The sequence below is a fragment of the Geotrypetes seraphini genome, chromosome 6 (assembly GCF_902459505.1).
Source record: "Geotrypetes seraphini chromosome 6, aGeoSer1.1, whole genome shotgun sequence".
NCBI classification, from domain to species: domain Eukaryota; kingdom Metazoa; phylum Chordata; class Amphibia; order Gymnophiona; family Dermophiidae; genus Geotrypetes; species Geotrypetes seraphini.
The window spans coordinates 102,180,920-102,194,084 of NC_047089.1; positions in this window are offsets into that span (position 1 = coordinate 102,180,920).

The following is a 13,165-nucleotide window of genomic DNA, read 5'->3' on the forward strand; positions in this document are numbered from 1 at the left end:
ATTGAGGGTGGTAAGCTATGTGCAATTTACTTTTCACTCCGAGCATCTTCCACATGTGTCGCATCACATCCGCAGTGAAATGTGATCCTTGGTCTGAGTCCACTCTCATGGGCAAACCCCACCTACTGAACACATGATTCAGTAACAAGGTAGCGGTAGTCTCTGCCGTACAATTGGGTGCAGGCAAGCACTCAATCCACTTTGTAAACAAACAAGTGACAGTCAACATATACTTATTACCTCGGGAGGAACGGACCACTGGGCCAATCCAGTCAATCTGGATGTCGGACCAGGGCATGACCAAACCCTTCTTTCTCAAGGGTGCTCGGTGAAGTGGTGTAGAGGGTTGAAATTGACAACAAGTCAAGCAACCTCTTGTATATAACTGCACATCTTGCCGCATATGAGGCCAATAGGCCACTTGCTTCAGTGTCTCATAGGTAACTTCTTCACCTCTATGTCCTGCACAAGGTTCATCATGGGCATGTTGCAACATGATTCCTCGATATGCACGGGGTACAACCCACTGCACAATACCATGCTTACTCGTCCGAGTGAGCAGGTTCTGATGAATCGAAAATTTCTCTCTGGAGGTGTAGAGTATCCTAAGTTCTTCATCCTTCTGGTCGTCTTCAGACAATGGATGATCCTGTGGATTCTGTATGAAGTTATAGAACTTTCCCAGGATAAGATCGGACTTCTGAGCGGTTACAAGATCAAAGGAAGGGATATCATTACCCCACTGCACTACAGGTGTTTCAGCTACCTGTTTAGCTTGGCGTCGTGTAATAGCATGTACCATTGAAAACAACTCTTCAGGGCATTGCCATAGTTCACCTGACAAAGCACCTTCTTTGGCCAATTGATCCGCAAGGTCATTTCCGATCTTGTCAGAACTATTAACCTTAGCATGACCTTTCACTTTCTTCCAGTAGATGTTCATGTCATTGTCTCGTACCAATTGATCTAAGGCTAGAATCAAGTCGCCATGATGGACAGGCTTTCCTTTGGAATTTAACATGTCCTTCTTTTTCCACACGGGTAAGTGAGACACAAAGTTTTGACGCACATAATCAGAATCTGTACAGATAATCAGTTCTGGGATCCCCTTCTGTACCGCAGACTGTACAGCGACCAGAGCTGCTACAATCTCTGCATATTGGTTGGTTTTAGCACCCAATCTATACTTCAAAGTTTCCATAGGTGTGTCGACATTCCACACTACACCTACTCCTGCGACCAAATTATGGGTCGAGGTCTGGTGAAAGGCACAGCCATCTACGTAGACTTGAGGTATATTGGCACATAGCTGTTCATCGTAAAGATGATGACGATGGGGTTCCTCCTCTTCTGGTGGAACATCAGGTTCCGGTATACCTGTAAGAGAATCTTGTTCTGTACAATCATGTAATTCTGCTATCCCTTGGGCTACTGTGTTACGATGTTTCAGTGCATACATTACCTGTAAAGGCCATCCTTGGAGAGCCAAAGTCCATGAGACTATTCGGCTATTGGAGACACGACCAGTTTTGATCTTGTCACTACCCAAGAAACTAATGGGTTGATGACAAGTCTCTACAATGAGTTTTTCTCCTTGGATGTAACTCCGAAAATGTTGAAGAGCCCAAACAGTTGACAGTAGAGCTTTCTCACATTCAGAATACTTCTTCTCTACATCGGTGAAGCCTTTGCTTGCATAGGCCACCACACGCTTGTCAGAGTCGTATTTCTGGTACAGGACAGCACTCATAGAGTGTTTGGAGAATCCTAGGTCGATGAAGAATTCACGACCACTCTCGGGGTAGGCCAAGCAAGGAAAGCGACTAAGCTGCTCTTTCATCTCTTGCATAGCATCTTCCTGTTCAGGACCCCACGTCCAAGGTACATCCTTCTTTAGTAAGGCAACCAAGGGTCTAGAGATCTCTGCATATTGATCTATGAACTGTCGAGAATAGTTGCTTATTCCTAAAAATGAACGAAGTTCCGTCAAATTGGTAGGTTTCCTCAACTGTTGTAGGGCCTGTATCCTTTTCTTCTGTGGTCGAAGACCTTCAGAGGAAATGTCATACCCTAAATAATTCAGAGATGTTCGGCACCATTGACCTTTGGCAAGGGTCAATTTAGCTCCTGCATTTTGCAATTGTTGGAACACATGTTCTACCTCTTCCAGGTGTTTCTGAAAGGTGGGACTCTTGATCAGGATGTCATCCACATAGACTAAAGTTCCTCGAGCTTCCGCATCTGGAAGGGCTTTATGGAGAAATATGTTGAACTCAGCTGGAGAGTTCAGAAAACCAAAAGGTGTTCTATTCCACGTGTACTGTTTCTTCCCAAAGGTAAATGCTAGTTTGTATTGATCCGGTGGATGTACAGGAACTGTCCAAAATCCAGAAGCTAAATCCAAGCTGGTAAAATACTTAGCTCCTTTGATGGTAGTCAAGCTCTGGTCAAGATGAGCCATAGGCCACCTAGACAAGGGTACCCGCTTGTTTAGCTGTCGGTAGTCCAAGGCAATTCTCCAACTGTTATTCTTCTTCAGGATTGGCCACAAGGGTGAGTTGTATGTACTGTTGCAAAGCCTAATGATACCCCTAGTTTCCAGGGTATCAAGTATCTCTTGCACGGACTACTACTAGGTTCCAAAGCAAGTGAAGTCTGAACTGCGCATACACTCAGCTTAGGTTCCTTAGATCGTGCTTTGGGCACCGGTTTCTCAGATGAGCCTGCAGGAACCCTGACTTTATGATCATAGAAATCCTCGGCTACGGCTAAGATCGATGAGTAAGAGGCCTTTTTCATACCAGCCACAACCACACTCATATATTCAGGCAAGGCTTTTGCAAAGAGAGATCGGAATTCTCCATACTCCAGTTCGTCCTCAGAAGGAGTCCTGTCTGGAAAGAAATGTCGTTTCAGACGGAAAGCAAATTCACGGGGATTTTCTTGGAGTCCACAACGCAAATGGAATGCAGCTTTGCGAGATTCAATGGAATCAGCGTATGTACCATAACGTCTTTTGAGTTGTTGTTCCACCTCTAACACATCCGAAGTACCAATGATGATGGATCGCAACGTCTCAGAACACTCAGAAGCAAAGGACCAACGGAGTAAACGAAGCTTATCACTGTCCTCTGTCACGGCATAAGTCTCAAAGAACTCATGTATTGAGGCCAAATGTGCTTCAATAGTTAGCTTAGTTCCCTCTCTGAAAGGTTCTATCATTTGTTTAAACATCTTCATTATCTGTACGTGATAGGGTGGTATAGTATAACTACCTCCTTTCTTTTGAGTTTCTTTCCCTGTTTCATTATTGTGCTGTGACCTTTGTGGAGTATGTTGTGAAATGTCTGGTGCTTTGGTGCCATCTGGTGGTTGTTTAGGCTCACTGTAAACTGACCTTACCGGATGAGGTTTAGAGTCAGAAGGTTCAGTGACGTCACAGGAATTTGAGATAGACCTTACAGGGCGTGGTTGCTGCACTGGGCGTTCAGCTAGTGTCACTAATTTCTCAGGGCAGGGTTTGTTACTAGGCAACAAGTCATCTGCAGTAGAATCAGAACACTCCTGCGCATTCCTGTACCCACCTCCCCCCCTAGAGCTGTAAAAAGAACGAAAGACTGTTCTTGGAGCTGGTGTAGGAAAATGAAGAGGCGACACAGGGGGAGAGACAGTTTTAATATCCCTCTCACTACAAAAAGTAGCAACCTTGTCTTGTAAAACTTTCACATCAGTAGCTAACGTAGTTCTTTGGAAAGATATATCTTGAACATTCTGGCGCAGAGCCAAATTATCGGCATCTGCCTGACATAACGAGTCAGTTAGCTTTGTGACCTGTAACTCGCTTTCAGAAAGTCGGTTCTGAGACTCAACAAAGTCCGCTTGTAAGGCACATAATTGCCTGTCAGCACGGGCTGCCTTATCATTAGACAGACGTTCGGTAGCGTCTAACTTTTCACCCAAACAAACATAAGCAGAAGTTACGTCTGCAAGTTCCATCTGCAACCTAGATAAAACCTCAGCATGATTTTTCTGACAAGTAGATAAAGAAAGCTGTAAATCTGCCTTCTGAGCCCGGACAGTATTAAGTTGCGTCACTAAAGATGTACACTTAACACAAGAAATATCCACTGTACTTTTTTTATAACTTTCAAGTTCAGCATTCAACTCAGAACATTGATGTCGTAACTCAGACATCACCTGATCAAAGTCGGAATGTTGATCTTCACAATTAGAAGCTAACAGTTCAAGGGAATCATTACGAGTCCGTTCTGCTTGCAAAGAATTTTTACAATCCTCTAATTGCTCATATAAATCACTCTGAAGCTGACGTTGTTGAGATAAACTAGCAGAGACAGAAGTTTTAAAAGCAAACAATGCACAGATGAGCTCTGAATAATTTTCTCCTGTAGGTTTAGTACGAGCATGTAGGAGACGCTGCAAAACTGAACAGTACGCCTGATTAGAGTCCTCTATATCTGCATGTAATAAACGTACAAGGTCAGAAAAATACACATCAGAATCTTGTTGTTTTAAAACTTGCACAGCTAATTTCTGAAAAACATCTTTTTCAAGAGCATGCCACGAAATCTGAGTCTCAGTGTCCACAGACATAGCTACAGTCGTAAATTAGAAACCTAGATATCCCGGACGAGCCCCCAAAATCTGTAGAAGGATTTATGGTTCACTTAGCAGTATTATAAACACGTTACGTCTCTGTTAAGTGGTCTAGAGAAAACCATAACCTTTTATTCAAGTCCAAATATCATGGTCTAATTATACGACACAAAACCCAGGCTAATGAGAAATATCTTTATTATGAAAATAGAAAAATATAATTCACAAGCCAGCTGCAGAATCTAAATATTGTTCAAAATATCTAATTACACAAATGAAACTCAGTACATGATTATCACAATCTAATGGTTAGACAATTAAGTAAAACTTCTTGTTAAACACACACTATTCCTTATAATAATAATCCCTGATTAGCAAATGATTATATTATCACCCAGGTAACTTTTCAACCCTTTACCTTTATAATTGATTCCTATCTAATTCCCAAGCTAATAAAAGTAATTTCCGTATGCTCACCCTTAATTAGCCTCTCCGGCACAATTAGGTGGAAGAGAAAACTTTGTGTCAGCTGGAAGACGTCAGGAATACCGTTGTAAAAGTTACACGTGTTGAAAATCCTTGATGAGGCTATAAATCATCAGCAATAAGTTCCGTTTATCTGTGCTAAGTTCAGAACAGTTTTTAAATGTCCGAATTTCTATCTCTTAGGCAGAGAATCACACGAGGTAACTTACAGGTCTAATTATTGAAAGAAAAAGTTTACAATTAGAACATCTGTGAGCAGATCTGAGCTTCCCCGGACCTTATCACAGACTAACTAATTATTAATTAATTAGCACCTTTCTTTTCTTGAATCTCATCAGATGACTTCCTCGGACCAATCCAGAAACAGAACTTGATGAATAGCCTTTCTGTATAAAGTATCATGTATGCTGGAAGACCCAGGGCCGTTAGACAGATAAGAACAGAATAATTTCTTCAAGATTCACACTGTCCCATTATTAAAGCACAGATGAATGCCCTTGAATAGCAACATTCGGGTACATCCCCATAATGCATCATTCTTCTTACTTCTTGCAAAATTCATGCTGGAAAGTTGCTTGCAGAGAGAGATTCTTGAAACAATGGTTCAGGCTTGATGACATCATAGAGGCCTAACCTTCAGGTGTGAATACAGAAATATCCCTACAAGACCCTGATTAGTTCAGATGCCTAAGGCCCCTCGTAAGGGTAGGGCCTTATGTGTCTGAGTCAATCAGGCCTTAGGCACCTCCCTCTGTATCCAGGATACTGAGGGAGGAGCCTAGGGCCCTGATTGTCTTGACCAATTGGCTTAGCCAATCAAGACATTAGGCTGCTATCTCAATATCCTGGATATAGAGGGAGATGCTTAAGGCTTGATTGACTCAGATGCCTATGGCCCTTAGGCATCTGAACCAATCAGGGCCTTTAGCCTCTCCTCGTACATCATATGATGCACCGGGAAGGCATTTAGAAAGATGGGGCCGAAGCAGGAGCCTGAGAATGGGTTTCCTGCTTCCAACATTTTAAAAAGGTATGGGGGAGGTTCAGGGGGGGTGAGGAGTGTCCGGTGGCAGGAGAAAGTGGGTATCCCTCCTGATATTTTTGGGTGGTTTGGAGGGGTGGGGGGGGCAGTGGCTCCGGGGTGCCTGGCTCCAGGGGGGGGGGGGTGCCATGTTTGTCAGGGGTCATTGGGAAGGGCTGTTATCGGTGATGGGGGAATTATTTCATTTTTTTTTCTAGGACAGATATTTTGCATGTGTAACACACACCAAGATATCTGTGCCATTGAAAAACAAACAAACCAGGCAGACCTATTGGTAAACAGGTCTAGACAAATCAATTTTTACGACTATTAAAACCCCATTTGGAATAGCCAAGTGATGTTAGTGCAACAATTGCTTGGCTATTTTGCATGGGTTTTTTGCTAATTTGCATTATCAAATTGGAAAATGGTCGATCAAGGGGAAAAACACGTGATGGGCCGTTTTGTGCATCAGTTTGGTAGCAGTGATCATCGCTAAAGCTGTGAAAACAGGTTTAGCAACGATCGCTGACTTTAGTGCATCTAGCCCTTCATGCCCAACCAGCATTTGCATGTGTGAAAGTTACATTCACATGTGTAAATGTTATTCTAGCATGCAAATAGTAGCATAGTAGAGGATGGCAGATAAAGACCTGAATGCTTCATCCAGTCTGCCCAACAGTCACACATTATCAATTCATGATTAAATCAACAATGAATGAGATATAAAATACTTGATCCTCGTCTTTGTCATTTCTGGGGCCCAAGCGGAAGAAGTCTGCTCAGCACTGTCCTCAAGTTCTTTTCTTTTAATATTTATTTGTAAATTTTTCATTACATATGCAAAAGAAAAGAAGAAACATAAAAGAAACATCAATAAATATAACAAGTGGCTGCATTACTAATTGATACAAAAATAGAGAATAGATTATACTAAAATGGAGAGTAATATGTATCTAAAATACTCCAATCTATAGTAAATGAAGATAAATTATTATATTTTAGTGCTATTTCTTCATATTTTCTGTAAGCAAATAAAGTATTCCACCGTTCGTGATATGAAACTTTTAAATTATTTTTTCAGAAAATAAAAAAATATGCAAAAGCTAAAACCTTCATAAAATCGGAGGACCAGAGTATAACAGTTCAGTAAGTTATGGGAAGAGATACAACAAATACATTAGAAATAATATCCCATATTTCAGACCAGTATTGGGTTAAATTAGTAAGAAGATCATATGTGACATTTATCAGATGATTTCCATGATAAAGTTTTCCAAGTTTAGAAGGAGTCCAATAAACATTATGCAAAATAAAATACGAAGATTGCAATGAAGCTGCAGATATAGAAGGACGAATGGATTTAGTCCAAAATTTTTCCCACTCTGAAGAGATTAATTGCACACCCAACTACATATTCCAATAATGACCAATCCCAGATCGCTTTTTAGAAGCCTGAAGGAATTTATACATAATAGACACTGATTTAGTTGATTGTAAAATGAGGTAATATGTGGATATGTAAAGTCTCTAGACGAAATATGGATGTCCAAAATCAAGTTAACAGAAACCATGTTGATATTTGTGAAGGATATAATTCATATTTGTCCCTGAGAACTCCAAATGGAAATAGGCAGTTTTTGTTGATGGCATACAGTTGAGGAAAAGACCATGGGGCTCATAATCAAAACAAAAATACATCTAAAAACCCACCTAAGTCAGCACTTGGACAACCTAAAAGACAGGTTGTCCAAGTGCTAATAATTGAAACAGGTTTTTAGACGTATCCAGAGACTTTTTAGGCCTTTGAATTCTGCTTTGTGCCCAGAGCTGAAAGGGACATTTTTGAAGGAGTGGTGATGGTGTGAAGTGGGTGGGATATGGGCCGACCTATACTTATCTCCTCTTTTACAAAGGTGCACTAAGCTTTTTAGTGTGTGCTAAACGCTAACGCATGCATGTTATCCTATGGACGCATTAGTTGTTAGTGCACACATTGATTTAGCGCATGCTAAATCTGTGTTAAAATGCTTAGCGTGCCTTTGTAAAAGAGGGCCTTAGATGTACTCCAGGGATAATTGAAAGTTTTACGAGGCTGCCTGGATGGAACTTATACGTTGTGACTTAGACAATGTAAAAACAGGTCTAAGGGCCAGATTCTGTTTAGTACACCCAATCTTAGAAGCTGCCAAAAAAAAAAAAAAGCTGCCTAAGCGGCTTTTGAGATTCGCACACAGGCATCCTATATAGAATCGCCTAACACCATGATTCTCTAACCAGTGTCTATGTGATAAGCACTAGTTAGAGAATCGGGTTACCAATGAGCTGATCACGGCAAGAGAATCTCCCTGCCACAATCAGTTTAGCAGCCGTGGCAGGGAGCCCGTCCCCCCCCCACAAAGACTACTTTGCAGGAGGGATGCCCAGTTCTGCCTGATGCAACCCCCAAGACATCATATAGCAGGAGGTATGCCCAATCCCTCCTGCTGGAACCCCTGAAGCTACCCTCCCACACCTGAATGTCCACGGCAGGAGGACTGCCCAATTCCTCCTGCTACCACCTCACCGAGACATCCACCGACAGGATGGATGTCCAGTCCTTCCTGCTGTTACCTCCCACACCCCCTAATATTATCGGCAGAAGGGATGCCGAGTCTCTTCTACCGATACGCCTCCCACTACAATGGGATTCTCTGAATATCTTCATTCCACCTTGTTCCATGCTAGTCTGCATAAAGTGGTATGAGTCATCAGTGCCTGGTTTTTCATACTTCCATACAGAGACCAGGTGAAAATTCTGGAGCAAGGTAAGATGGATCTTTAACTCATCAAGTGCAACATGGGATCATATTCCAGCCACAGAACTGATGTTAAGTGTGTGTGTGCCTAAGTGCTAGTGATATGTGTATAACCTACACTATTCTGTGAGTTACATGTGAAAAGGGTAAATGTGAATCACTTGTTTACTCTTTCCCAAAATACTAAGGCTAGGGGGCATGCAATTAATCTACTAAGTTGTAGATTTTTATTTATTGTTTATTGAGAACTTCTATACAACTACTAATGACTGGGTAATCAATTCAGAGTGGTTTACATGAGCTTCTATGATGCTGTTACGATACATGAGCTTCAGCAATGGTATTACTGTACTATATTTTATTAGGTATTTATATAATGCCTATTAAGGTTATCTAGGCAGTTTATAATCAGGTACTCAAGCATTTTCCCTATCTGTCCTGGTGGGCTCACAATCTATCTAATGTACCTGGGGCGATGGAGGATTGAATGACTTGCCCAGGGTGACAAGGAGCAGTGTGGGGTTTGAACCTACAACCTCAAAGTGCTGAGGCTGTAGCTCTAACCACTAGGAAACTCCTTCTTCCAAACAACCCCCCCCCCAAAAAAAAAACAAACAAACAAACAACATAGAAAATATTTCTTCACACAATGTTTAATTAAACTCTGGAATTCATTACCAGAGAATATGGTGAAATCAGTTAGCTTAACAGGGTTTAAAAATGTGTGGATAATTTCCTAAAAAAGAAGTCCATAGGCCATTATTGAGATAGCATAAGCAGCATAAAATCTGTTTTACTACTTGGAATCTAGTTAGGTATTGGGACCTGGGTTGGAAACTGTTAGAAACAGGATACTGGACTTGGTGGACCTTCGATTTGTCCCATTATGGCAATTCTTATATTCTTATGTTCTGGTCAGCTCTCTGCTCTATAAGAGCCTTTATACTTGCCTGCGACCTGCTCCTCCATGGCATAGCCAAGGCAAAGGAAAGAGTAGGGATTGGGAGAGGGTGAGATAAATGTGCATGGTCATTAGGAGGGTTAAGAAATTGGGAAACAAAATACACATGCTCACAGTGACACACATGGGGGAGGGAGAGGTTTTTTTGGGGGGGGAGAACAATGACATTGTTGTATACACTCTGAGTTTTTGTGATGTCTGCAGGGGCATTTTAATAAGTATTTTACTTATGCACAATAAATATGCCTGGATAAATTCCTTCCTTGCTGCCATTGCATGCAGGTTGGCCTATTGGGGTATCAAGTTTCTAAGCTGTATATCTTCCTCATCATCATTGCTGTCAGTACTTGCCGGCATCATTGCCTCTGTTTTTAGCATCTGCAAGGTTGTATAGCATGCATCAGGCCAGAAATATTTCACATATTTTGCTAGGGGTATAGATAATTTCTCCCTCTAACCTATCAAAATTAGGCATCTAAAGTGGAATTTTAACATGACAAATGTTCACTCATAAAGAGCCCTGGTTTTCCTCTGTGTCTCATTATATTTCTTTTCAACTGAGCCTTCAGGTAGACTTTTGAGGTCATCAATATGTCCTCTGAGGGTAGCCTTTATCACCTGAAATAAATTGGGCATACAGGTTGGAGCGATGCCCTATTTTCCTCCCCTTATTGCGTGTGTGGCGCAGTGGTTAAAGCTAAAGCCTCAGCACCCTGGGGTTGTGAGTTAAAACCCACGCTGCTCCTTGTGACCCTGGGCAAGTCACTTAATCCCCCCATTTGCCCCAGGTACATTAGGTAGATTGTGAGCCTGCCGGGACAGACAGGGAAAAATGATTGAGTACCTGAATAAATTCATGTAAACCGTTCTGAACTCCCCTGGGAGAACGATATAGAAAAAATTGAATAAATAAATAAATTATTCATATATTGTAACTTTATTTTCTCTATTTCTGTAAGTCTTGTATGTTTTATATATGTTCACATAGGCCCTCTTACTAATGTGCGTTAACGATTAACGCATGCTAATTGATTTAGCGCACACTAAACGCTAATGCGTGCATGTTAGTCTATGGACACGTTAGTGTTTAGTGCGCGCTAATTCGATTAGTGCGCACTAATCGGTTAGCACACCTTAGTAAAAGGGGGGATAGTCATGAATATGTTTCCTTGCCCTTAATTTTACTCAGTAAAAAGCTTAGATATAACATTGTTTTATATTTATGGTATATCATATAAACTGAACTGAACTGAAACTTCAATCCTGCCTAGCATAGCTGTGTGTTCAAAATTGCTGCCACAATCTCTTGCAGCAGCCTCGTAGTACTTTGGTCGCCACTAAAATCTACTGTCTAGTTATAATCGGGGCACAGATCATAGAAATCTACCCAACACTGGCCTTATTCCTCAACTATAGAGTCTAGAACTAGTGAGAAGATTAACTTTCAATAGGACAATGATCCTAAGCACAAAAATAAATGGAACAATTGAGTGGTTTGGCAAAAGAATGTGAATGCCGTTGAGTGTCCAGTTAAAATCTAGGCCTGAATTCAACAGAAAATCTGGGGCAAGATTTGAGGACTGCAGTCCAGTGATGATTCTCATTCAGCTTGAAAGAGCTTGAGCTACTGTGCCAAAATGAATGGCAAAAATTATCCCAACCGACTGTGCTAATTCAGTAAATATTTAATCTAATGGCTTATTTTTATTTATTTAATTTTCTATACTGTTAATTTTCTATACTGTTCTCCCAGGGGAGCACAGAATGGTTTTACATTAATTTATTCAGATACTCAAGCATTTTTCCCTATATGTCCTGGCAGGCTCACAATCTATCTAATGTACCTGGGGCAATGGGGGGATTAAGTGACTTGCCAGGGTCATAAAGAGCAGTGTGGGTTGAACCCACAACCTCAGGGTGCTGAGGCTGTAGCTTTAACCACTGCTCTACACTCTCGCCACACTCTAGTGGTTTAATTTTTGAATATTTTCTTAATTGTTTTTTTGGGTTGGAAGTTATAGAATATGGGTTTCATAATAAAAAAAAAAACCCGTCTAAAAAGTGTCCTAAATGGCTACTTGGACGATCAAAAACCTGCTCGTCCAAGTACCCATACCAAAGCTGGTTTTTAGACGTATCTAAAGCCAGCTTAGGCCTTTCCCCTGCCTCTAATCGCACAGAGAGAAAAGAGGCGTGTTTAGAGGAGGGGAAAGTGGGCAGTGGATGGGAGGTGGGTCGACCTACACCTAGGCGTACAACAGGTATAACCAAAACCATAGGCAGGTTGCCTAGTCGGCACTTAGACCTTTTTGACTTAGATGAAGTCAAACCAGGTCTAAGTGCCGAAAAAGGGGCCGCTGAGCAGATTGTGGCTGCTGCGATCAGCTCAGCGGCCCCAGCAACCTGTCTACCCCTCCACCGCAAGCATCGCCGCGATGCATCACCCCCCTCCCCACACACACACACAACATCAGGGCAAGAGGGAGCCCAAGCCCTCTTGCCTCGCGGCAGCCGCGGCACCCCCGACGATATCGGAGCAAGAGGGAGCCCAAGCCCTCTTGCCCCGGCGATCGTGCCCCCCCCCCCGACTCAATATGACCAGGAGGGAACCCAAGCCCTCCTGGCCCCGGCGACCCCCCTTCTGACAGAAACGGGCCAGGAGAGAGCCCAAGTCTCCTGGCCCCTGGCGACCCCCCCTCCGACAGGAACGGGCCAGGAGAGAGCCCAAACTTTCTTGGCCCCGGCGACCCCCCCAACTGGATTGGGCCAGGAGGGAGCCCAAGCCCTCCTGGCCCCGGCAACCCCTACCCCCCACCCCCCACTACAATACAGGCAGGAGGGATCCCAGGCCCTCCTGCCCTTGACACAACTCCCCGCCCCCCAACGACCGCCTCCCATAACCCCTGATTGCCCCCCCGCCGACCCGCGACCCCCCCACCCCCCTTCCCCGTACCTTTCACGTTGGCCAGAGGGACGGGTGCCAAGCCCGCCCGTCTGGCAGGCCAGCTGGGTCCAGAATGGGGCCAGATTGCCCCAGGCGACAGAAACCCCACCCACAGGTGGGGCCTGAGGCGCCTGGGCCAATCAGAATAGGCCCCTCCTGTGGGCAGGGCCTTACGCACATGAGCCCAACCCGGCCCATGTGCTTAAGGCTCCGCCCACAAGAGGGGCCTTAGGCTCCTGGGCCTATTCTGATTGGCCAGACGCCTCAGGCCCTACCTGTGGGCGGGGTTTCTGTCGCCTGGGCCAATCCGGACACATTCTGGACCCGGCTGGCCTGCCGGA